The sequence below is a fragment of the Mastigoproctus giganteus genome, chromosome 6 (assembly GCF_048544385.1).
Source record: "Mastigoproctus giganteus isolate SK-2022 chromosome 6, ASM4854438v1, whole genome shotgun sequence".
Taxonomy (NCBI): Eukaryota; Metazoa; Arthropoda; class Arachnida; order Uropygi; family Thelyphonidae; genus Mastigoproctus; species Mastigoproctus giganteus.
In genome coordinates, this window is record NC_143580.1 from 194162761 (window position 1) to 194189857 (window position 27097).

The following is a 27097-nucleotide window of genomic DNA, read 5'->3' on the forward strand; positions in this document are numbered from 1 at the left end:
TGAAAAAAACCCTATTATTTTTCACTAATTCTAATATGTTCCCTTGGTTCCAAATGTGTAATTTCTGAAATTTTGAGTGATGATGGAATTCCTGGAAACACAAAAGATCTAAAATTGATTATTTCAATGATTATTTCATTGATTATTCCAATGATAACGGTTAATATTTTTTTAACCTTAGGCGTGTCTTAACACCATAATCGTTTTGAGGGGGGTTGTTAAGAACTTGTGAAGTTGTGGCTGGGGTCTGAGGGTTGAATAAATGTTGAAGCTGTATTATTTAAGATATTTTTACTTAATTTTCTTATATTTCTGTCTCTTGACAATGTTTTGTGTGTTTCCACCCTGATTTTTACTGTGATGAATGAATTTCATGTTTTGACAGCACAAAAATGTTGTGATGTGTAAGCAAATTTTAATTAAAAATCTCACAAACACATTCCTTGGGTACATGGAAGAAAAAGCCGATTATTTTCTCTCTTTCTGATCATTTTCTCTAATTTTAAAGGATCCATTAATTACTTGTACACAGTTTCCGTTGTTTTTTCATGTTAATGTGTAAGCTTATTGGAATTCTGAGAAAAAAAACCCAAGAACGTTATAATCATTATTAATCCCCATGAGTTGGTGATGATGCTCTATATATTTTCGAATCATGAGGCGTTAATCTGCTGGGACACCGTAATCCTCTTGTGTGGGTGGGGGGTCTCAATCTTAAATAAATGTTGAAAAACATTTTATTAAGAATTTTTACATACTTTTTCTTAGATTTTCCGAGGTTTGGCTGTATTTAAAAGCCGATTATTTTCTCTCTTTCTGATCATTTTGTCTAATTTTAAAAGGTCCATTAATTACTTGTACACAGTTTCCGTTGTTTTTTCATGTTAATGTGTAAGCTTATTGGAATTCTGAGAAAAAACCCAAGAACGTTATAATCATTATTAATGCCCTTGAGTTGGTGATGACGATCTATATATTTTTGAATCATGAGGCTTTAATCTGCTGGGACACCGTAATCCTCTTGTGTGGATTACGATGGGGGTCTCAATCTTAAATAAATGTTGAAAAACATTTTACTAAGATTTTTTACATAATTTTTCTTAGATTTTCCGAGGTTTGGCTGTATTTGTTTGAGTTTTACGCTATTCGGGGATGTGTGTTACGCTGTTCAACAAAATTTTTCCATCAAATAGTTTCTTTTATAAAATAATTTTCCATTCCAATTGTCTTTATCTGAAATCTTTTTGTAGATGTGGCTTTCTTGGAAATGGCTCTTTCAGGAATGTCAGTTTTGTATCACGTGATTACAAGCTCAATATAAATCCGATGGTTCTTGGAGAGACGATCACTTTTTCTTGTTGCGTTTCATGATTTTTGCTGTTATTTGGTTGCTGTCAGTTGTAATTGGTGATATGGAATCCAATGCTGTAAGTATTATTTATAATATTTGAATTTTTATCTTTAGTTTACCTGTTTAATAAAAATTCATTTTTTTTTTTGTTGTTGTTAACAATAGAAATAAGGTGAATGTGTTTTCTATTGCTATTTATCCATGGTAACAAGGTGGTTTTGAAATCACAACGATGTTATTGTTTATCGATAAATTTTTATTACAAATTCCGCATTCTTTAACGGTCAAATTATTAATCTATAGGATATTGTGTATAATGTCCACCAAATTCATACGAAAAATGGGACGTGTAAAGGTGTGACTAGTGCATTTTTGATACCTTCGAGAACCTTCTAATAAGAAATTAAATTTGCTGATTTTGAAATTTTTGCTGATATTTTTATAAATACAAGATCTTTATGATTCATTGTTTTAGATTGAATTTTAGATTTATCGTAATTGAACAGCATGCATTTGTTTTTAGTTTTTTTTTTCAACTAATAATAGAGTAGAAATTATTTTTTCATGGTAACGATACGGTTTTGATAGCACAACGATTTTATTGTTTATCGATAAGCTTTAGCTGTCGAATCGTTAATGTAACCTTTTGCAGAATATTGTGTATAATGCACACCAAATTCATAAAAATTGCGATGTGTAAAGGCTGGACAGGGACAATGAACATTTGTGATATATATTTTATTTTTCTTTCCAAAAAGTTAAACAGCCTGTCAATATGGTAATCTTATTCTTTCGACAGTTTTTTTTCATATTCTTAGTTGTACATGTGAAATTTAACAATTCGGTGTCGTTATCTTTTAGGTTATATTTGTAATAAATTACTGAAAAAATCTACAATTGTTTTAATAACCACTCTCTTTCTTTTAAGGTAATTGAACGTGTTGTTGTCGATGATGTTTCAAAGATCTGTATGATTATCGACATGGACGATTTTATGTTGAAATGTGGGACCACATCGACGTCAACTGAGCACAGACAGTTCCTGGAAATGGGTCAAAAATCAGCAGTCATCGATTTCCAGATGTTTCTAAATTCTGATGGAAATTATTTTATAAAGGAAGTTGGGTTTTTTGACGGTGAAAATTTATTTAGTAATGTAATGTACCCGCCATGTGGTTGGAATGAATTACCAAACGCAATTAAGAGACAAAATATTTGGATTTTTAAAAACTGTCATCAATTACCATGGAATTCGGGTTTCATTCAACAAAAAGATTTAAGGATGTGGTTGGATATGGTCACTTCAAAGTGTAGTATAATTTATGTGAAAGGAGAAGAAAAGAAACACATTTTGTCAAAATATACCAATGCATCTGTAATTAATTTAGAAAAAATCGGCTGTCCACAAAGAAAGGAAATTCAGCTTGAAACGACCCCTTGTTTATTTGATCACAATACTTATTTTTGCGCTCATATAAACGTGCAATTATTTTTTTATTGGCTACAAAACAAATTAAAATAATGTAAAAAATAAACTATTTAATTAGGAGTTGTGTTGTCCCCCAAAGGACTATGACGTCATAAGACTTGTTATACCGTGCATGGTGAACAAAACCTTTCTCTTTGAATTCGAAGAATTACCCCAAAAGGATTATGACATCATAAGACTTGTTAGGCCATGCAAAGGATTTTAATCACGATTGAACATGTTTGTACGCATCTGTTTTTTGATTGGCTGAAAACTAGTGTGATATTTGGTTTAAAAAGGGTTTTTGATCTGTGCTCGTTTCATCTCTCTCTCTCTCTCTCTCTCTCTCTCTCTCTCTCTCTCTCTCTCTCTCCAGCCATGGCGTCTAAGTTTTGCTATTACAGTTTCTATCGCTCTGTGTCTTCAAAATGGCTTGTCCGGGTTGGATTTGTAAATTTTAAACCCTGTGTCCAGTTGGAGTCCGATTCTCAAGTAATTGTTATTAAGTGTGAAGAATGGATGCTGTTTCTAAAGAAACTTCCGGAATTTACAAAATATTTGAACCAAAAAGAAGACACCGAATGCAGAATAAGTGAAAATCTGGCAACAGTGTGTGGGAACGGTTTTTTGACTATTCGTTATATAGATAACAACGATATTCACGATGTTAAACTCGATGATTTAGAGGTGGAAACTTTATCAATTAAAACCATATCCATTCAAAAACGACTACAGCTTTTACAGGAGGAAGCGGCTATCTTCAAACTTATGGGTGATATCATAGTTTCACGTTTATATCAAGCTCGTGATGTGTTCCTAAAAAGGAAACTCTTCCAAACCAATACTTTCTTGAACGGCGCCGAGGATGAAAATTTCATCGATATTTATGAATTATATTTAAAGACTGTATATCCTTATGATGTTGTTCGTGAATTCGATGGGAAAAAGAAAGGTAAAGGACTCTTCTCACAATTCGATTCTTATCAAATATTCAATGCTGTAAATTCAATGTTATCTGAACTGAGATCCATGTTGTTAGACCAAGCACGTGCTCATTTTTATTATTAGTTTCCATTGTGCATATTGAAGAGAGAGCTGTGTCAAGATTTTATCAGAATAATGATTCCTTTGTAAATAATTTTGTTAACAGTGTTCAATAAAAGACTTCGTTCATTATAATTCTGTGTCTTCATTAAAAGTTATATTTAAAAGCACTTTCAACTGGCAAAATACTATTGATTTCTTCATGAATACTTTAATTATGTTCAAATAATACCATTGATTTGTTCATGAATACTTTAATTTATTGCCTAAAAATAACATGTTGGTTATGAGTACTTAAAAATACCATTGGTTAAAAATATTGTTCATGAATACTTTAATTATATTCAAATAATACCTTTTATTTGCTCATGAATACTTAAAAAAAACCACTGATTTGCTCATGAATACTTTAAAAAATACCATAGGTTAAACTACTTTAATTATGTTGAAATAATACCACTGATTTGTTCATGAATGCTTAAAATAATACCATTGATTTGTTCATGAATAGCACTAATTTATTGCCTAAAAATAACGTTTAAAATAGTCTTCTCATTTAAAATTCTTTTAAAAATATACCATCCAGCAGCAAAATAAAAAAAAACACTTTCAAATTCATGGGGGAACAAAACCCTCTCTTTGAATTCCAAGAATTACCTCAAAGGACTATGACGTCATAAGACACTATGCATGTTTTAACAGTGTGCGACGGTGCCGCCGCCTAGCGGCGGGGGTGAGAAGGGGGAGGGTGGAAAACTGCCCATGGTCAGCTAGGTTAAATGGGTTTCTATGGCAGCCCCACCTGGCGGCGTATGTAGGGAGCGGGAGGGTGGAAGACCACCCGCTGACAAAATCGGTTCAAAATGTTTCGGGGGTAGGGGAGGGGGAAGGTCGCCAGACCATCCGCTGGAAATTGTTCAAAGTGTTTCGATGGCAGCGCCACCTAGTGGTGAGGGGTAGGTCGACGGACCACCCGCTGACAAAATTGGCTCAAAGTGTTTCGGGGGTAGGGGAGGGAGGGGGGAAGCAGACCGCGAGCTCGGAGAGGGGAGGGTTGGCGGGGTGGGGGAAGGGAGGATTGACAGACCGCCCCCCCTGGTCAGTTTCGTTCAAAGTGCCCCCACTCCTACTGTTGCAGTTAATGTTACTTAAAATGATTTCAGACTCTGTGATCGTCCTAGTTCTTGAAATTGTAGTAATCTTACCCTCACCAAATTCCTAACTTCCCTATTATCGCCCACCAATTCTTATTTATATCTACCAGGTTGGCTTTTAGGCGCGTTAGCATATATGCGTAATGCGCCTATTATCTTCACCACGGCCGTCCGTCCGCATGTAATAACTGAGCTCCTAGTGGATGGATTTTCATGCATTTTATATTTGGGCCTTATAAAAGGATTTGTCGAGCCATCCATCCCAAATTTCGTTAAAATTAAACCAGTAGAAATCCGATAATCAATATTTCTTGTCCTTTTGCATGTAATAACTCTATTCCGAAGTGGATGGCGTTTCATGAAATTTTATATTTTGCTCTTTTTGACAAATTTGTTCAGCCTTCCAAAATTTTATTAATATCGAACCAATAGAAATCCGGCAATTATTCTTTCTTTCTTTTTTTTTTTTTTGACTTTTTCCCCCCTTAATGCATTCATATGGATTATCCAAATACTGTGTATTATCTATATGACATTTTTGTTGCCATGCGCTGGTTTGAGAAATGAATGGGCAAGGGTGGAAGATGCGCAGAAACGAAATGCTCTCAGTTCACCCATAAATGTCGTTGCTTTTTGCTCCTTTTTTTTTTTTTTTTATAATTTTTTTTTGTTTTGTTACTGCTCAAACGATTTCAGCTAAAAATTAATAAAAGGTTGATGCGACTTTTATATAGAGAAGTAAAAACTATATTTATTTACTCCAGTTGCAGCCATTGTTATGAAAGCGACGAGTACGCGAGTAAATACGGTAAACAGAACATTCGCAATGAACTACCCCAGTATTGCTTCATCCGTAGCAAAATAAGATAATTGGTTACTCAAGCGTGTTACCTGGAACAATTTTATTAGAAATTAAGTATCTCTTTTCGAGGCCAACCACCTCACACGATATCATTTGTATCCTTTCGGACTTCTTTATATTGTTTTAGTCACCCGCACGCTTCGCTGACTTTACTCGGCACACACAAGAAGCGTTAATGAGTGTCTTTTACCTCATTCGCCTCCTCGTCCGCTCTTAAAACGCCGACACGATCAACCAAACGTCACCGTACAAAAACACTTTTCGAAACGACTAAAGCACTTCAATCCATCGTACGTTAGGCCATTAAAAGAACACACACAGATGTCAGTAGCGAACTATTTTTTCTCTCGCGTCTTCCTCCCCCCCCCACCTCCACCTTTCCCCCAGAGGAAAAAAATCCACGCGAAGAAACCATTCTCCAAGATTACGTAGGACCATTGGGAGCACTATTCGGCAACCTCTGTCACTCCCGAAACAAACCTTTTCGGTCTTAAGATACGTCAACCGTAACCACTAATGCCGCTGCGTTCGGTTTTTATGACAGCTACGAAGCCGTAGTGTGTGCTTTGGCCCAACATAACCCAGCCATCGATCAAGTAATGTCTGTGACAGCAGGTGGTAATATGCGGTATAATACTCTCTCTCTCTTTCTCTCTCTGCCGCAGCTATAACTACGGGCGGACACAACAAAAGGATTACCGGAAAGGTAACAAAAAAGAAAAAGAAAAAAAAAATGGCTCTCATTATTGCGCTCGAATCTGTAACGATTCCAAAGTCCCGGTAACAAAAAAGAATAATAAAACTAATAGCGAGGTGTTCTAAAATATTAAGTTTTTTTTTTTTTGCAAGTGCACTTCGCTCAAGCTGGGCTACTTTTATGCCCATTCTCGTTCCATCGCGCGTGACTACGGTACTGCAATAAGTCACGTGCATTCTAAAAAAAATTCTTCGAATCTGAGGAAGTTGCATCTGTTAAGAATTATCTGAGCTGGCGTGTCTCTTCATCATTGGAGGAAAACGCGCACGTGTGCATAAATATCTCTCTCACACAGTCCAGATTTTTTTTTCTTTCTTTTTTTTTTTTTTTTTTTTAATGCGTGTATTTTTTAGCTCATTCGGTTGCGCTGAAGATAGCAAATTCGAAATGTTTTGCCACATCGGAGTTTCTGATATATAGTTATTCGGAACTCTCTCTCTCTCATTTCAAATTCAAAGGTAATGAATTATCTGATCTAAAGAAGAAAATAAAAGAAAAAAACTTCATATTATGGTCCTATTTTTATGAATTTTTAATAAAAAGATGTTAAAAATTAAATTTAATTTAATACCTGTAAAATTTATTAGTTAAATTATTATATTTAATAATTACTAAACGTATTCGGAGACCTTTTTATATGTATAAGACACATCTTTAAGATCTAACTGTACAAGGGGGGGGGGGGTTCAAAAAAGATCCGTACTCACCCAGAAGCAGTTGTGATAAAAGATTGAAACAAACACCATGTACAGTATTACACTAATTTAAACATAGTCACCACACAAAATAACTTATTTTTGCCACCTTTAAGTACACTTCTGCAGGCCAGTTTTGTTGAAGTCCTCTGACTGTCCTTCAAACCACGACTTGGCAGCAGAAATGATCTCATCATCAGCACCAAAGGTGCTGTTGATGAGATCATTTCTAGTGAGGTCCACGAAAAAGGGACTTTGGGGCAGGAAAGAAGAAATCCGGGGGTGCAAGGTCGGGGGAAGAAGTTGGATGCTTCAAACCTACATAGTATTCAGAAAATTATGGTAAATTTAAGGAAATAAACTTTAATTTCATTATCGGATTTTTTATATATATATTTTTTTGTTCCTTAGAGATCACCGAGTTTTTAAATTTTATTAAAAATATTTGTATGCTATAGATCCTTGAATAATTTAAAATAATAAAACGATACTTTTCTTTCACACTCTCTGCAGTCTTAATTTCTTTTTCTACAATATTTGGTTCATTGACAGATCCTTTTACACCCAGAATTTAATCACGAATTTATCTGATAGTTACAGTATTTTCTCTTTCGCTATAATTTCCTTCATTGTGTTTCCTAATGCAGATCTGATAAAAGAATTTGATTACCGGGTCCAGAACGTTGTTATTAGACAGAAAATTAATTCAGTATATTGGGAATGCAGTAATCCCTCCTGTTAGGTTTCAGTTAGCTGGTTAATTTGTATTGCTTAACCGGTCGCACGTTCTTAGTGTAGTGTTTCAGTTACTGAACTTGTAACGTATTTAATACAGTATATATTTGTATTTGGTAAGTGTATTTATTACTTAACATTTAAATGTGTATTAAATATTTAATATGGCGTCTGAAGTTTCTTCTATTATGTTAATCTGCTAATTTACTAATGGCATGGGAAGTGTTTGTTGATGTTCAGATTTCTGTCAGAATGAAACTTTTGAAATGTCGCTTTAAAAGTATTGTGTATTTTACGTTGGGTGGTCGGGGGTTAAAGTGAGGATCCTTGTACCGTAATCTATTACTCATATGTGGCAGCAAAAAAAAAAAAAAAAAAAAAAAAAATCAAAAATCGATTTCGAAACCTAACCGGTCAAATCCTATAAATGAGCGGATTATTCCATATTCTATAAAGAATTTTATCGTAATAAAAATCGCAGTTACCTTGTATAAAGTCATTTAATATGATTAATATGAACTTTAAAGTTAATGTAAGTGTAAAAATCAGTATTTCTCCTTTAATTTTTATATAAAATCTACATTTTAGACTTTTATTTTTCAATCTAGCGGAGTGCCACTAATTAATCTCTTCTAAAGACGCTAATTATTGGGGTTCTGTGTAAAGTGAAGCTTAATTACCAGGGTTCTGCTGAAATTCTATTTTAAAAGGAAGGAAATTGGCGCACGAGAAATTTTAAGAACTATTGGCCTAGAAAATGCGGAAATCAGGTGATATAAAAGCACTACTTTATAAACAACCGACAATCGAGAGCCAGTAAAGGTCGATTATCGAGGGTCCCGCCCAATTTATCGACTTAAGCGATGTAATAATTTATACACGGACTGTGTTTGTGTAGTGACTCATATCTGGGAATAGCTCCAAGGAAACCCTACGCCGGATGAATTGCGGTATTTTATTAATAATGTAGCCGAATACACAACACCCAGTAGGCAGACGCTACCAGTCACGTGACGTATCCTTTTGACCCGCGTTACAATAACTTGTAACGAATATACTGTAGTCAGTATGTGGGAAACGAGATAGCCGGAGAAAATGATAAAGATAAGAATATATGGAGGCAGAAAATAGAAGGCAGGAGATAAGAAAAAAGAAAAGGGAGGGGTTTTTTCGGTGTCTGCATTGTGAGTAATTTCCTTTGCCCCATTACGCGCAGCTTGCTCTAAATTGCAATGTTTAGCCGAGTTAAAAATACTGGGGGATCGATGCAACTAATGGCTTTCGATGCCCCTATTGTGTGTGCCAGTTTAGAAGAGAAAAATTCACGAAACACCTCGTGCAGACCACTTGATAATGCGTTCAGCATCTCGTGTGCGTGCACAGTTGAGAAATACCAGTGGCACGGTGTTCCCAGCTGCCAAAAAGAGCACGTGCACACCACACCCACTTTCCGATGAATCGCAAAGTTACGCTAATCGAAACACACAGAAACCTCGCTCTCTGTTGTTAGCTAACGGGCGCCAGACATTTCGTGCCCGGATGTTCGGAATAGGAAATAAGAACTGCGAGTGAGAATACCCTTTAATATCCCTCAAATACTGATTGATTTATGGTCATCCGTTGCTGTTTCTTTTCCTGCGACGAATTTAAAACAAAGTTACTTAGCTTTACTCCTCGACATAAAAATGCACTAGATTTTGAAATTATTACAAACTTCTTTAGTATTGCCAGTGAAAAACAGCAATAAGTATGGTGGCGCTGTACTTGCTGGGTGCAAAAAAAAAAAACCAAACCAAAAGACATACTAAATCTATATTTAGGAAGGTACAAAAATCAGAGGATTTTTTTTTTTTTTTAATCGCCAGTTAACGCTGGCCTGTTATTTTCGAGGTGGACCTCACAGATGTAGCGCCACCATTAAAAGAAAAGAGAATCCAATATCGAAGTTGTCTTCTATTTATAGACCCTCCTAGTATTTATAGAATTTTTATATTAACGTTCTAAAGTGAATATATTATAATAAAACTAAATAAAATCATCCTTCAAAAATCCACATAAAATCAGATCTGTTTTATATATATATATATTTTTTTTTTTTATTATTGTCTGTATTAGGGCAGTTGTATAATTTAATTATTAAATTAATTTCCGATTTTTAGTCTAATTTTAACAAACTGATAAAATGGGAGGGATTATTCGTAATTTTTTCTTATATCCATAAATTCCTTACGTCGCAAAATGTATATCACATTTGTATTAGTAAAGCCAAATGACAATAAAATAATAAAATAAATAGAATATTCCTACTACAGTATTCACATTCCCACAATGTAACCACCCAATTCTGATTTGAACTTAGCCAGGCTCACTGCCTCTGCCATTGGGAGGAAACCTATTCTAGTGTTTAAAAACTCTCTGCCTATAATTTCTTTTTTTTTTTTATAAAATTTATTTTGTAACAAAATGTAACATTTTCTGCAAGATCCGCATATTTATAAATTTTAGAGAAAATATCCGTATACACGAGTCCTCTCAGGGGCGTATTCAGGGGTGGGCATATGTCTCCCTTAACCAAAATTTTGAAATTAAAGAAAAAGAACGCAGAAGGCGTTCTAAAAAAAAAAAAAAAACTCAAAATCCTGGCCGCCATCCCCCCCTTCCCCCACACGATGATTCCTGGACCTGGTCCGTGCTCCCCTCCCCTTACGATGATACCTGGATACGCCACTGGTTCCTCTACAGAAGGAACCCACTGAAAAAAAGAAATGCAGCTCGTCAACTTCGAATTGTCTTCTTAATCACCATCTACTAAATCCAGGGGAACAACCTCCTCTGACCGTTTGGTCGTCCCGGAGTATAAACAGAAAATTTAAATACATGTACATAAATAAATAAATAAATTTTCTGTCTTTACTACAGGACGACCACATAAGGTTAAAGGAGTTCACAAAATAGAGAGAGTACGAGAACGGCGCCGTATTTAGTAGTCATGTTGGTTTGAACAACGGGCACTCAAACGCATGTATTTCTGTACCTTTTTACTTGACCACTCTGCTAGGAATGGGAGTTCCCTAACAGGGAGAGGATGGGGTGAGAGGCGACAATCACACTAATCCCCCCCCTCACGACTTATAAGCCAGAGCAGAGTTGTTCGTCAGTGATGTATACAGCTGGAGCTAGATTTCTAGCACTTATTACATGGGACGAGATACATCGAGCGAGAAAGATGCTAATGAAACAGGATAATTGCTCTGTTTTATTCATAATGGAGCTTTAGTTGTATGATATAAATTGATCTTCATGTTGACAGAGGCCTTTCTAGTTAGGTATGTAACTAAGGGAAGTTTGCTGAGTGGAGGCAGAGGGATTTGGCTTCTGTAGTTTAGTCACTAACAAACTGATGCAAGTCAACATTAAGGTACTGGACTAAGGTGCTTAGAATATGCATCTCTAAGGGTTGCATGTGGGATTCCCCACCCAGCCCTTTTCCATATGTTGGGGAATAGGATTTTCGATGAAAATCTTTGCTGTTAGAATCAAACAGATGGATTGCCCTAGTTTTTTTTTGGCCACAAGTAGCCTGAGGCTTCTCAAAATGAGCACTCGGCACTCGTAAGATCACAGTAACAATGGGACAGATTCCAAGCCTCTTTTGGCGCACATCACATCTGTGGGCGAATCCCGAACCAAAAACTCTATCTGAGTGTCTGGCTAAAGTTCAGGATCAACCGACAAATATGTTGACTATATGGACATTCCCTCAATGCACTGGACTGATGAGTCGACTCTTTACTCGCCAAGTTCTGTTTAACGTGCACAAACTGGAACTTTTTGGCCAGTGTAAGAATGTGAACATATACAGAAGGCGGCGTCAGTGCCCTGGAACAATTTAGTTGCTTTTGTAAATCTCTCTTGAAGCGTATGTCCGAGCTTTCAGCGGTCACATTGAACGTCCTCTGGTATAGCATCGCGCTCCAAACGGAATGTTCTGAATTACTACGTACAGTACTTCATTAAAGTTGGTAAACATAGACTTTAGTGGAGTACGATACGTAATGAATTACTGTATGCTTATTTCATTTATTTCTTATTTTTATCTTATGTTTATGGGCCGCTGTATTGTTCCTGAGCGATAATGACGTCACGAAAGTCCGTAGTCGAATAACTGGATAATGGTGCTTTAAATCCAGAAATGCCTCTAAACTTTTTTATTTTCGTATGGAATATCCTTGTTGAACTCCATTTCAGAATCACCTTGAGCCATACTGGAAACATTTAGACTCATAGAGTTGGCAGCAAGACAAGAAAGATGAAGGTATCTGACGTAGTTTGATTTTTTTCCTGGACTCAACAATAGAAAGGAAAGCATTTGCGTAAGTTTTTATTGATTTAGGGACAGCTTATGATAGGATTAGGAACAGCTTATGACAGAATAAAAAGGCCCCTGTAGCCGAGTGGTCAGGAGTGGGAGTGCACACGCTCTTTGAGTAGACCGGGGTTCAATCTCCTGACTGCTAAATACTGTCGATCTTCCAACCCGCACTGGACCAGCGTGACAGATCATGGTCCATTTCCCTGAATATGAATTGTTGAGGACGCCTCCATCCTGAAGTGGATTGATAATGGCTGCTGCCATGACAGGATTCCATATGTGGTTATCCTATGAGTGCTGTTAAAAAAACTGCTACCAATGGAATATAATAGAATTATTCGGGATACATATAATGCGACAAATTTTCAGGTGAGAGTTTGTCTGCAGTAAGTCTTGCACTGAATGGGAGAGCACCCTCCCACTTCCATCCTGAAGTTGGCCTTATAGCACAGTTTTAGAGAATCAGTAGAACCAAAACATCTGGAATGTGATTTTGGCAAGGCAAAAAGTGCAGAGGGAATTCTGATCAGGATTGACCATCATGCAATATAAAAAGACGAGTATTCCAGATACGTAGTGTGTGCTCTAGGGGTGGCGAAAGTGATGAGGCTGCAATAAAGACAGATCTCGGCATATGAAGTGTAGGCGAGGTAATGCGGTGGCAACGATACTTAGAAAGACTTTTTTTTTTTGTGGTATGAGGACAGCTATGCTGTACAGTGTTAAGACAAAATAGAAGCAATACGAGCAAAGGTTATAATATAGGCCGGGCTGCAGTTGTTGAGTAGAAGATGATCAGTATACAAAGTAAGGATAGAATGCAGAATTGATGTTGGAGATAACTTCGAGGTGGCTTCAGTCGAAGGGAAGTTTCAGAAGTTCAGATTTTGACATATCGCAAGGGGAAAAAAAAGTAGAACAGCTGGGAAGAGGGCGACCGAAAAAGATACAGCAAGAGGCGATAAGAAAAGATATGGGAAACGTGGGATTACAAAGGAAATGACTCTTGGATTACAAAGGAAATGACTTTTAACAGGAAGAAATGGATGGAGCGAACTCGAAGGCTCTCAAATAGTTGGAGAAATGACATTACAATGATGATCAGGTAATTTTTACCAGTGAGCACAAAATATAAACCGCAAAATTCGGATGCATCACCAGCTATGCATATGTGAATTAAGTGTCAAAGAAACTAAGGCTATGAGACGTTTGTATGCTGTTTGTAAATTGCAAGTATTCTTCGGTCGGTTTGCTGGACGAAAAACCCAAGCCTCCACGAGATAAAACCATGCATCGCCCACCCGAGACTGACTAACTCAGTCACATTGTGAAAAAAAGGCGATACAAATTCCTCGCGTCACTGACGGATTCGAACCCAGCCCTTTTCTACCCGGTGTGGGAAGGATGGTGTTTATGTCTACTGTACTACACGCGAGGGCATCAGCTATGCAGCTCCGCATAGTTCGTAAGCTCTTTTTCTGACTGTAGGCTGCCTCTCTCCGATCACTAAAGCATCTTTCTTATTACTTTGTTGCCCTTTTGTTGACTGTACTTTTTACCTTCTTTTCTTTCGGGATGTAATTTTTCACTGTTGCGCTTTGTAGCGAACATGAATTACTGTTATAATTTTCTTTCTTTCGCGTGCACACTTTTCACTGAATACTTTCAACTGTTCCTTAAAGTGAAGCTGCTGATTTTCTTCTTCTTCTTCTTCTTCTTTTTTTTTTTATTCTCCGAAACACGCAAAAATATTCACGCGCGTGTTCTTTGTTCTTTTCCGAAACAACGGTTGAAAGATCCAAATGACGAAAAACATCATCGTCTGTACCTGTTTCTTCGTATATGTGAGACTGGCTGCCCTTTTTCGTTTGCAATATGAGCGATTTGTTAAACTTCCGTTTCATCGCACGACTGCATTCCACTTCACATTATTCCAACTGGATGCTTGTGAGAGGGCGAGGAAAAACTCACCTGACAGGAAGGAGATTCGGGTCTCTAGTTGGAGGATTTCAAGTTTGGACAGTTTCCTTTTGCGGTGATCAATCTTGATTTCTTTGGTCAACGACTTCGCTGTAAAAGTTGTCTGTGAAGTGAAGAGAAAAGTTTAACAGAGATATTGGCAGAAATTCTGAAAAAGTAAACACGCGATGCTTGTTTATTTCCTCAAAGTATTCCAATTTACACGAGTGTTTCGCATTCAAGTTGGGGGAAATAAACAAGGGTTTCAATCCCAATTATTTGGTTTGGTACAAAAGTGTTTGCAACAATAAGAAATATCCATGCAGTTGGAAAAACAAATGGAAAATACAGACACTGAACAAAATATTAGTCACACGTCTCATTTTCCAATTAATAATGTATAATCCTTCCTTCAGCACGAATCATTGCATGAATTCTCGTTAGTAGGGATTCAACTAGACCCCTACTTCAACTATAGTTTATATCAATATTAGGACACTCTGTAAACAATTGAGCCCATAATTTAGGTTTCGTGGATGGCGTTGTGATTTCACTTTGTCTTCACCTATATGTTTTTTATAGGATTTAAATCTCGTGACTTGGATGACCAGTTCAAACACCCTACCATTCCCTCGTGTCACTTCGAAACAGTACAGTTATCATCCTGAAATACAGGAATATCGAAATCATGAGTGTGCCCGAATTATTCATCAAAAAAAGCACAATCTGATCATCCAGAATATTTGTATAGCTAGATCTAGTTCATAATACTAAAAAACATTTTCAATGCATCACCTATCTACCACAAATCTTACTATACATTGCACACGGTCTAGATGAAATGCCTCATTGCTTCTCCTGTGAACTCCGTACCATCGTCATTAGAGCACAGGAAAAATTTGGATTTGTCACACCACACCACACCAATCGTCAAAAGTCCATACCTTTTAGCCCATATTAGCAGGGCTTCTTTTATGCGCAACCGTTAAATTTGGTCTTTTTCTGGGGAACCTACTCCAATATCCATGTTTTTCAATTCTTTCCACAGTGTTCTCTAAGAAATCGGCTGATAAAGTCCTTGGTTAAATGTTAACAGCAGTTTTTCCTTTGTTTGAAATAATTTTTCGTTTACCATACGCGATATTGACGCCGATCACAATTTTGCTTCTGATTTCCAGCTGATTTCGACTCGTACCATTTCTTAAAAACCGTTATTACTGTTCTTTCGGAAACATGAGCAAAATCCAGCTACTTCTTTAACAGCATGTCCTTTATACCTACCAGAGGGTACCACTCCTTTTTGCAGTTCAGCTGACATATTTTCTGCAGCCCATCTGTCGTGATGGAAATCCTTTGTTCTTCAGTCACAGGTGGTATACATATAAATTGAGAAAACTGGTTAACCTTATACTCTAATTTCAGTGCTTCAAGCAAATATGCACAGAAGATACACGTGTTCGATCTGTTATGTACTCTCGCCTAAAAGTTTGGACTCACAGCTTATGACAACAGTTTTCGTTAGTTTTTTTTTTTTGAAATTAGGTACAATGTAAGGTTTAATATAAAAAACAACACACTACAAAGTATTCTCCACGAGATTTTAGCAATGCCTTACACAGACGTGGCATTTGATTAATTTTATAATAATGTCTTGACTAACATTATTCCAAGTGATCTTTCCCATAAATTTTGTAAAGATGGGCAGACTTCACGGACTTGAAAATCCCATAAAAACTCAATTGGGTCAGGCGATTGGGGTGGCCACACCATAATTTTCAATACCCCTTCTGTTGTTTAGTTACTAGAAAGTTCCTGCGGGTCATTGTCTTGTTGTAATATAAAATTTCTTCCACAAAGTCGAAATACAGAGGATTTTGCATTATGTTCAATGTTTATATAGCCTTCTGTTCTTAAAATTCCTTCAATTCTGACGTTGTCACCCGCTCCACGAAAAGAGAAGCAACCCCAGATCATGATGGAACCACCACCGTGCTTGACTGTAGGCATTAAACGATGCAGCACCATTTTCCTTCAATTTATCGTCTCAAATAAACTCCAAACTTGGATCCAAAATTTCAACATTTGAAAATTAAAGAGTGGAAAAACGTACCGTGTTCCACAATATGTTTTTCCGTTCTTCAGTTGTCCAATGTTGATGGAATAATTGTCCAGTGTTGATGGAATAACTTTCAGTTGTCCAATGTTGATGGAATATTTTTATTAAAATAGGACCAACTTGGTCCTATTTTAATAAAATAGGACCATTTTAGGACTATTTTAATAAAATAGTCCTAAAATACCACAAATGACTATATTTTTGCCCACGGTGTCTGTGTATACATGCAACTGGAAAACAATTCGGAAATATATTAGTGCAAGTATTTAACTGTGAAAAATGTTAGTAAGGTGAAGAGGACTCTCGTTGCCACTAAGATGTAATTGAGAATCAACCAGAAAAGAAAACCGCTTATAAAGACATTTCTAACCTACACCGTTCCCTACGTGTGAATAAAAACGGCATTTCTAAAGGAACACGGTCTCTTTTCAAGCTCCTTGGGACTTTTTTTATGCAATCTAAAAGTACTCCCTGTTTCCCTCCAAGATAAATCAAGGTGCGTTCAAAGAAAGAACGAAATCGAAGAGAACTGCGGGGACAGCACAAGAGACTTATCGAGTGGGGATTTTGTACGAACAACTCTCTGTTCAAATTCGTGTCTAAATGTTCCCTCTTTCCCCAGAAAAAGACGGCGAGCTTCTTAGAAAAGGCCACCACGTGCAGCGACAGAAAAGACGGATAAGACCAAGGTTTTACAGAGGGACTAATGGATGCCGGTGGGGCTGTGACAAATGGAGAGAAGGGATTAGCCCTTCAATAGATCTGTTCTCTTGATCACTGACAACGGACCGAAACGACCGAGGGGCGTTTCGGATAGGAATTGCCTCACTCCCTTTCCGTGAGTTTCTAAGATGGTTTTTGTCCTCAGTATCAAGACAGCTTTCAGCAGGCGTTAACTTCAAAGGGTCTTCGGGAATCCTTATAACACCTCAAATTTCGATTTGCTCCACCAAAGCGTGAAATGAAGACGATCAATTGGCTCGGACATCCAGTTTCGATCTCGTTAATTTCTTTTGAAAGCCTTTTATTTTTCTTATCGGTAGATAAGAAAAAGAGTCGGAAGTGAGAAAAAAAAAAAACACGGACCGAAACTGTTTTCTTCCGTAACTGTAAAATAAATGTTCTGGGATATCATCAGGGACCATTTAAGGCATTATAGCGGATCACGCTTAGATTTTTTTAAACTTCGATAAATGAAAAACTCAAAATAAGAAGCAATACCAGAGATTTAATAAGTTATTGGAAGGTAGACCATTTCAGAAAGTATCATCTGAAAATTTCTGATTCTAGTCGTACACACGGCTAGAGTAAAGTCGGGCAACCGCACGCTATTTGGCCCTCCCCATCCCAAGAAATATTGTAAAAGGCGCATAACGCATTTAACCGACGACCATCAATGTTCAGAAGTGAAACGCTGGGTTACATTGGACAACTTTTTTGCAATCCTACGAAAAACGCACAAAAAACATCAAACAGATTATCCTACAGAGTACATTGGCGTGATTTAAAATGCTAAATAAATGAGACAGTCTGATAGCAGAACAATTTTCGCCTTGACTACGAGTTGCTTTAATACTGCATTACTTTTAAACAAATAGCTTGCCAAAAAGGTGACATTTATTTAAAATATCAGACTGTTATGACAGCCTGTTTCCCGAGGGCCAAAACGGCATTAGCTATTTTTAATTTCAAAGCTCTACCTTCACACAACCTACCTCGTTGCATTTCACAACTTCGTTGCCACTATTTTGTCAGAGAATTGTCACCAGAGGTTATCTGATGAGGGGCTCATAATTCCCGAGGCTGTCGTAGAGCGTCTCTTATCTTTCAAATAAATGGCAAATTAACCCTTTTGGCGATGGTTTGTTTAAAAATAGTGTAAGGCAACTCGTGGTAAACGCAAAGTTCGTTTTCCTCTGAAAATTTCATTGATTTGTTTGAATATACGCAGTTTAAATCGTAGGCATTTAAATGCTGCCTACCACAAAGGGGAACGAAATAATCCTCCTACTCTTTATAAGGAGATTTAACAAATATTTCATAATTAAATTTAAAGTTCACTATTAAATTTACAGTGTGATTAGATATCGTTAAATGAGATTGAGAAACATTACTAAAAGTCAAAATATTTTTTGTTGTTTCTAATCTGCTCTGCGTGGTAGAGGTGCGCCGATTTGACCTGCCATAATCCGTGCAATTAAAAAATCATTATCCGATTGTGCAACAAACCGTTTTCATAATGGAAGATCTGAAGAGCGATGCTTCTGATAAGGTATCAAATAGTGTGAAATAGTACTCTCTTGCCATCTAACGTCAGTTTGCCGAAACTTGAGTGGTTGTAGGGTGGTGCTGCCATTCCACGAATTAAGTGATCAGCCTGGGTGTACAAGAATCTTAATTTTTACACTACAAATTTTGTATTTATAATGTTCAAGTTTTTAAGTTCCATATTTCAGATTTTTTTAATCTTTTAAATTTTTGAAGCTTCATTTTTAAATTTTTTAGATATTTTGAATTTCTTTTTGATGTTTTAATTCTTTTTTGATTTCGTTTTTTTTAATTTAAAAAAATCCTTAATTTTTGATTTTTTGTTTTAAAAATATTATTTAAAACGTTTCGTCGTTTGGATCTTTTATATTTCGCTTTTTAGTTTTTTTCTCATCTTTGGGATTCTGTTTTTCAAGTTTTTCTTTCCATTTTAGAATCATAACTATATATTTTTTTTCAAATGCAAAACCAAGTTCTTGCAGAGTGGAAACAGATCAATACCTTAAACTGTTTCTCTTTACCAACATAAACGGAAGACACCAACGTATCCTTCTCAGATATTCAGTAGATTCAAAAGCCACATAAACATAGAGTAAGTAGGCAAATAAATCAAAAGTGTGGTTATTCGTGGGTCCATATCAGCCGCATCGAAGTGAACATTTTTCTTTACGCTGCCACAACACATTACGCATATTTCAAAGCGATCGTTCTTATGCAAGGCACGAGAAGGGATCGCCAAAGTCCGTTTCTATAGTCGGAGGTGCCTTCTACCGGCACGGTCTGTTGACTTGGGTGTTGGAAGCATGTGGGAGAAGCCGAGCAATATTTCACTCGACGCCAAAAATGTCGTTGAATAGCGGTTTCCATTAATGTGGTCGTGTGTGACAATCCAATATTTCGTCTTGGTTACCGTATCCATAGGAACGAAGTAAATACTACCCACAGGGATTTTCCCTGGGCGAACATTTACGCAAAGCCTTATTATTGTAGGCGTGGCAGTTCCGAAAAGCCTTTATTTGTGTTTGTTTTTTGTATTTTTTTTTCCAGAGGTGTAATTTTATGTAGAATTTCAACATAATAATTCGTTTAAGTTCTACAGCACTGTCTGTGGCCGTTGCCCGTGTGTAGGGTGTTGCTGTATCCCTGAGTAGGCCCCTCAGGTAAGCGGGAACGAGGCTAATTCAAAGGGGAGTGTACTTTAAAAGGTGTGGAGGTAAGAACTCGAGTTAAAGATGCGTTTAGTGGGCCCAGGACCCCCTTTCCTGTATAGCCTACCAACCAAAGTGCATTAACGTTATTGGAGTCTGTCCGTGCATGCTAACCAGGTTGTCAGGTCAGGTAGGGAGACCGGGCCGCTTGCGATTGCCTCGGGGTTGAAATGTGCAGCAGCCCACTGAGATTTGGAACGCTCGTCTTCGGATATACTGCCTGCCTAAGGTTAAGGGGGGCGCGTCGATCAAAAATTTGCAACTTAGAAGCTGCCAAGATAAGACCGGTATACAAGGACACCGAGCAGAAAGATCGGAAGGAACCCGGTAGGGATGTGGCCTTGATTTTGCTTCTTCTTTCAGCGACATGTCAGATAATCATGTTGTGTTATCACTCGGGGCTGGTTTTTAATTGAACCAATTTATTATCGTTCGTAATTCCGTGTCATTTTACCGGACCACTGCATTAACCATCAATCAGTGCAGCGTGTTGCCAACAAAGCAACAGTGTAATATGATTTTCGCCTTATTGTTAAAAGCCTTTTTGAAAAAAACAGTCCAGACGTCGCAGTAAAAGTCCGAGAGAGAGAGAGAGAAAATGACAGGGTCACGTGATCGAGTGTTCTCTCGGTTGTGTCGTAGAATATCGATCGTTCCAATGAAAAGCTGCTATCTCGGTGTGAACATCAAGTGGTCCCTCCACCGTCGTCGTCTGCATGTTTATCCCTACGCCCCAGTAGCTGTTGAACAAGGGACGCCTAACAGCACGTGCAGTAACCCTCAAGGGTACGGATGTCTGCTGCTTCTCATCTCCTCCCCCGTTTCTTTCTTCGACGCTCAGCCTTTTATCGGAGGGACGGGATGGGAGGGTTTGAACGGAGCAGTACGGAAGAGGCGACAAAGGGCGAAGGAGGAAAGGGGGGGAGGGAGGGAGGAAGGCACGATCGACTCTCTTGCCGATAGGCAGATTGGTGCGTTTTGTAATTTCCCTGCCTAATCTTGTTCGCATTCCGTCAGTGTTTACTGAAAAATGGTACCGGCCAAGTTTTAATCTGATAACCACATACGGTGGGCCTTGTGGCTTTAACTGTTCGAAATACAATTACTACACACACAATGAAATTTGGAGTTTAATTATGTACACAATGCTCCTGCATTTATCACCGCTTTCCTTTTTAACCTGTTCACCCCGCAAAACAATATAACAGCGATATTCAATCCACTGGTGGCCATGACAGTATTGTTGAGCACGAGCGTAACAATACTAGGCGTTTGGTGCAGGTTATACTATTGTAACATTTCATGGGCGCACAAGACTTGCGGTCCATTGTCAGCAATTATTTTTATGTCGATTGCACTAATTGCAAACAATCGAATAGTCTAATAGCAGACGCCAACGGTTTGGGCGCTGTATACAAACTGATCGATTATTTCTTAATACTCCAAGCGTTATGCGGTATTAATTTAGTGATCCGGTTTTCCTGGTACAGTTGAAGCTGCTGATATCGTGCAAGAGCGGTTGCTTCGTCGAAATGAAAAGAGACAGGGCCCTATCATTTAAGTTTTTCAACAGATGCAACGTATCAAATTAAAAACGAGCGAGTAACAGGTCTTTCAACAGACTCTAGAGACATAAAAAAAAAACAAAAGCTACCTAAACAGACATGTCTGAGACAGACAAGAAGGGGGTTGCGATACAAACTGGGGATGGTATGCAGAGATTCCTATCAACGGCATCGATCAGTTACGGCATGAAAATGCACGAGAGGTTATTAATACAAGACCCCGCGGGTTTGGGAAGGAAAATCACAAGGGACGTCAAAGCGGCAAAGACTACCTTTGAACAGAGAGATGCGTAATCAGCTTTTAGCTGTCAAATCAACATAAAAACACGGGTGGAATCTGATTATTTCGAGAGAATGCCCGTGTGGACACAGGAAACGCCTTATCTGCGTTGCCATTATGATTCTGCGTTCTGACAGCTACCGAAGATAAAGCTGACAAGTAGTTTAGACACAATTAATGGAGGCAATGACCTAGTTCCTCCAGCAGACAGGGGAAACCTCCGGCACTCGGGGATAATTACATAGCCACCCTGGCTACGTATTATGCGGGGAGAAAACTCGCCGAAATAGCCCCCGGGCAATGCGTGAAGCCGATCTCCACTGTGGTCCTGTTGAAATCGAAGGTTTAGCATGGCTGGTTACGTACAATCAGTTGGAGTTGAAGGATGTGGGTGGGTCAGCCGGGCTCCGAGTAGGAGGACAAGTGATCCTTCACAATACCTGAGCCAGTTACGGTAATGCTGAAAGACGGATGTGGAGTGATGTTAGCTAGTTGCGCTGCAGATGTTCTGAACGTAAAGGCTCGGTGATCGAAAAGCCCAGCCACCGATTAGAGTTAAGCAGTGTTTATTTTTGTATTTTTCTGGTAGCTGACAACATCGAATTCTTTTCCCTTTGAATGCGATAAGTATGAAACCGCAAACGTTCTGTAGCCCTTTTACATACTTGTATATGACAATTCATCATTACCCAGAATAATTAATCATTAATAATTATTCATCATTAACAGGAATTATATGGTAATCCAAAGTGCTTAAAAGATTACAGATCTGTTCCGATTCTTTGCGATTTTAATTAAATTCTTTGAACAGAGCATAACTGGTATCAGTATTAAATTTAATCAGTATTATAAGGGCAAGGAAGAAGACTTTTTCTGAATCTGTCAAAGGGGAGGGGAGGGGAGGAATTTTCTCAATTATTCACACCTTTCTCATCGTTAAAAAGTGACCATCTAGTTTTGCTTTGAATTTTGCCAAACTCTCCGCCTCCGCGTCCACAGTAGAGTGGCAGTTAATTTATTCCAATGATCAACAACACTCTGCCCGAAGGTAAACTTCGTGAGCTCCAACCTTCCGTTACCCCATAAGAGTTTTTTTTTTTTTTTTATTTTAAAAGCCCGCACCTTCTAAGCAGTTCCTTATATGGACATCGATTGGCACCCTCACCAATTTGGTTGCCCTTCTTTGAACCCTTCTTAGAAGCTCTATGTCTTGCTTCATTATGGCTTCCAGATCTGAACACAATGCTCAAAATGCGGTCTCACTACCTTATACACAGGGACAGTGGCATCCTTTTCTTACAGCAGTCGTTACCGTAATGGATATCCAGTCAGAATATAAGTCCTGACATTCCAGAGTTGATCTGCAGCTTGCCAAACAGTACAAAAAAGATAATTTTCGGTACTCGAAACCACTCTGAATTCTAGACAGCTTCGATGATCTCAGATGGTTCATTTAACGTCTCGGTCGGTGCCATTCTTGTCAGCTCACGACAATTTCATATCCTGTGCCGGTACACCGTCAGGTGATCCAGACGAGGCAAATTTCATAAACGGAGATGTGGAGGACGTAATAGTCCAGTTGGTTACCACTTGACCCGATCAAAAGAAAACAGCTCGAATGACTTTTTCAAAAAAGAGGGTCGAAATTAAATTATGCATCTATCAACGGCATTAAAGTGAAAAAGGGACTGACACAAAAGGCATCTGGGCTTCTGGAATTTGCTGAAACACAACGTCCTACTGAACTTAATACCAGTTCCTCAACACACGTCGATGGTTTTGGCATCAGCACCTACTACTTACTAGAGCCATAGATATTCTTAGCCATAAATACTCCTGACTAAGAAAATGATCCTGAGATCATTGAGTCAAATCTTAGTAAATTCTCAAAAGGCATTTTCTACGCTAACCTGAATATTACTCAATGGGAACTATTACGTATTGAGGACAGAAACATACTTGTTTCTTGATCTTTGCCATCTGGAAGGACTGAGGAGAATCCCGTACTGTCCCATAGTGTTAGGTTACCAAACATAACATTGAATTATATTGTGATTTTTGAAGTATTCGAGGTATTGTTCCAGCATTTATTATGGAGTTGTTCAAGCAGCTGAAAATTGACTCATTGCTGTATTTCGAGAGCGAGGCATTTAGGAAGCAAACTGGTGGCGAGTTTTGGCACCTCATCCAGCATTAGAACCGATCTCTAAGAAGAAGGATGTCTGCAGTAGACTCAGCTGTGGCGTCGATGGAATGTGGATTCTATCGACGAATCGTTGATTACTGGTACTGGAACAAATTTCTTCCGCATGTAGTCCAGTCCAGGCTAAAGAAATTCAAAAGGTCAACTGAATAGTTTTCTACGTGAGGAGGGAGGCTCATAATTTGTATTTTTTTCTTTTCTTTCTTTTTTTTTTTTTTTTTTTTGTTTTGGCCAACGCAACAAAAGTTTGACTTCCTTGCACTATATGGCAAATACTTAATTTTTATAAAAAATTTCTCTTAAATCCACCTCAGAAGCCTACAGATGGTAACTGTTGGTCCATATGTATGTGACAGTAGTAGGGTTTTTTTAGGAGTATCAGAGACTAAGGCTGTCTTGCTCCGTGTAATTTCTATAAATTGCGTGTGTTCTGTGGTCGACTGTCTGTTTTGCTGGACGAAAAACTCAGGTTTCTGGGAGAAAAAACCATGCTACCCTCGCCTGAGACCGACTAACTCAGCCACGTTGTGAAAAATACCAACTGTGTTACCCACGAAGGCGTATGTGACAGGATTGTTCGCCGACGATTGTGCAAGTTGGTGATTTGCCTACAAAAACCTCTTGAAATTAGTTAAACAACGTGTGGCGGATGTGTTTCGGCAAAGCAGCTAAGGCTATGAGGCGTTAGTATATTACTTTTGTCAACTGTGCGTGTTCTGTGGTCGATTTGTTTGTTGGACAAAAGACCCACGTTTACAGGAGAAAAAGCCACTCTAACTTCGTCTGAGACCGACAAACTCAGTCACGTTCTGAAAAAAGTCCATAAAAATTCCTCTCGTCATTGACGGATTCGAACTCGGACATTTTCCATCCGGTTTGGGGAGGATGGTGATTATATTCACTGTGATACCCGCGAGGACAGCCTGTCAGTTGGATTAACAGTCTGGTAAGCCAGCACGTTGCCACAGCGGAATATTTTTTTATGTAAAACAGAATAACGCAATATTATTAAAATTTTTCGGTCAACGGTTTCTTCATTTAAACGACAATAAATAAAATAAAATAATAATGAGGTGTATATTTTTAACTGTGTCTTCTTAGGGAAAAGTACAGTTGAAAAAGTACTTCAGCTGCAGTCGTCGAGGCATTAAAATCATTTAAGCGCTGTAAGTTGTCATTATCTAGCGCTATTATTAGTCGATATTTCCACGCGCACAGAGGCATTTGTGCGCATCATTTGATCCTGAGCAGACACGACAAGGAGTCAGAGTGCGCACACAATAAAAGAAGGCAGATGCCACGTTCCGAGAGAGTTTCTTGCAAACGCATTCGATTTTGCCGTATCACCCCCATCCTCCCCTTTCCCTCAGAGGGCCATATTTCTCCACGTCGTAGTCGAGTGAAACTTTATCCAGGCCTACAGCGTCTCTTTTAAAGCTACGCTAATGCGGCTCCGGATTTTATGGGAGAGCGGAGTTTCTTTGAGAACACGTCTGGAGGGGGAGTGGCTTCGGATACGGACAGCTCCCGCAGCTGCAGCACAGATAAGAAACTCGTAAGGCTCTCTCCCTCGCTCGTGAAATATTCGATGTATCCCCTAATTAGTGGGCGTATTGCGTACAGTAACCGTTACCTCCGATCGGTGCCCCACATGTTCGAACTGCCGTTTGAAATCACAGGAACTGGATCTGTGAATTGGAGCAGCCACAGCGAGCGTGACTCGAAATAACTTACACAAATGGTCATTGTAACTGACTTCACATTCTCAGATTTGCATTGTTAGTAGTGAAGAATACGCCTTAGCAGAGAAGCAGCGGTCTTCGGTTGTCATTACGGATGGACAGTTCTCAACAATATTCTGAAAATACTTGTGAAGAGAATATTTCGGGAGTGATGGGGTACATTCTCTGGAATATTATTTCGTATTGTCTGCTCACATCGCTATTTTCCACAGTGCAACGCTTTAGTATAACTGTGTGGGTTTTTTTTTTAACTTTTTTATGCTAAGAATTCTCTTTCTTTCTCTATATATATGTATTTTTCCCCATCTCTTTCTATTCCTTTTCTTCATCGTCTGTTTTTCTCTTTTTTTTACCTTCCTCATTTTGCTCACTTTTCTTTTCCTTTCTCTTCCTTCTATGACTTCCCTTCTTCTGTATTTTTTCCTCATTCTGTTTTTCTGCTTATTTCTGTTACTTTTCTTTCTTCTCCTTTCTCTCTCTCTCTCTCTCTCTCCTATATTTCTCCCTCTCTGCTTCTCTCTCTCTCTCTCTCTCTCTCTCTCTCTCTCTCTCTCCACCCTCTTTTTATTTTGCCTATTTCTCTATTGCTGCTCTATCTTTCTCTTCACTCACTCTCTCCCCTATCTCTCTCTTTTTCTGAACTCCCTCCCGCTATTCTCTCTCTTTTTTTTTTTTTTCTATTGCTCTTCCTCTCTTTTTTTCTTCACTCTCCTATTTCATTTTCTCTTTACTCTCTCACCTATGTCTTCTCTCTTTTTTCTTTTACTCTTCCTCTCTCTTCTCTCTCTCTCCTTTTCTTCCCTCTTCTATTTTTATTTATTAAATCTGTTTATTGCTCTGCTTCTCTTCTCTCGTTTACTCCTCTGTCTCTTTCTCTCTTGCTCTTCATTCTCCTATCGCTCTTTTCTCTCTTTCATTTTCTCTTTACTCACTCACTCTCTCTCTTACTTCCATCCTTCTCTGTGACAAGCACGCTTTTCACAAAAAAAAAAAAAAAAAACCCAACCCGCATTATTTTTTCATCGATGCTAGCCATAATTTTTAAAAGGCGATGATGAATGCTGTTTTCATAACATTCCGTTTTCTTAACGGTAAAAATAAAAGCGAGCAAACTAGTCTTTCTTTTTTTTTTTACATCACGCTGTCCATGGAAGAGTTAACATCCTCATTTCTTTCAACCTGTCGTCTGTATCGAAGAGCGAACGACGACACGGTATGTCATCTATGAAATGTAACTGAACGATAAAGAGGCGATGGTTTGTACGAACTCCCCCCCCACATCCCCTTCTCCAAACACATCGTCATTAGCCACCGGCAT

General features: G+C 38.2%; 1 protein-coding gene across 1 annotated transcript in view; it reads right to left on the reverse strand.

The window, feature by feature from the left end:
• Positions 1-27097, reverse strand: part of LOC150084847 (inactive tyrosine-protein kinase 7-like) — a 173464-nt gene that overhangs the window by 112545 nt on the left and 33822 nt on the right. The window lies entirely within an intron of this gene.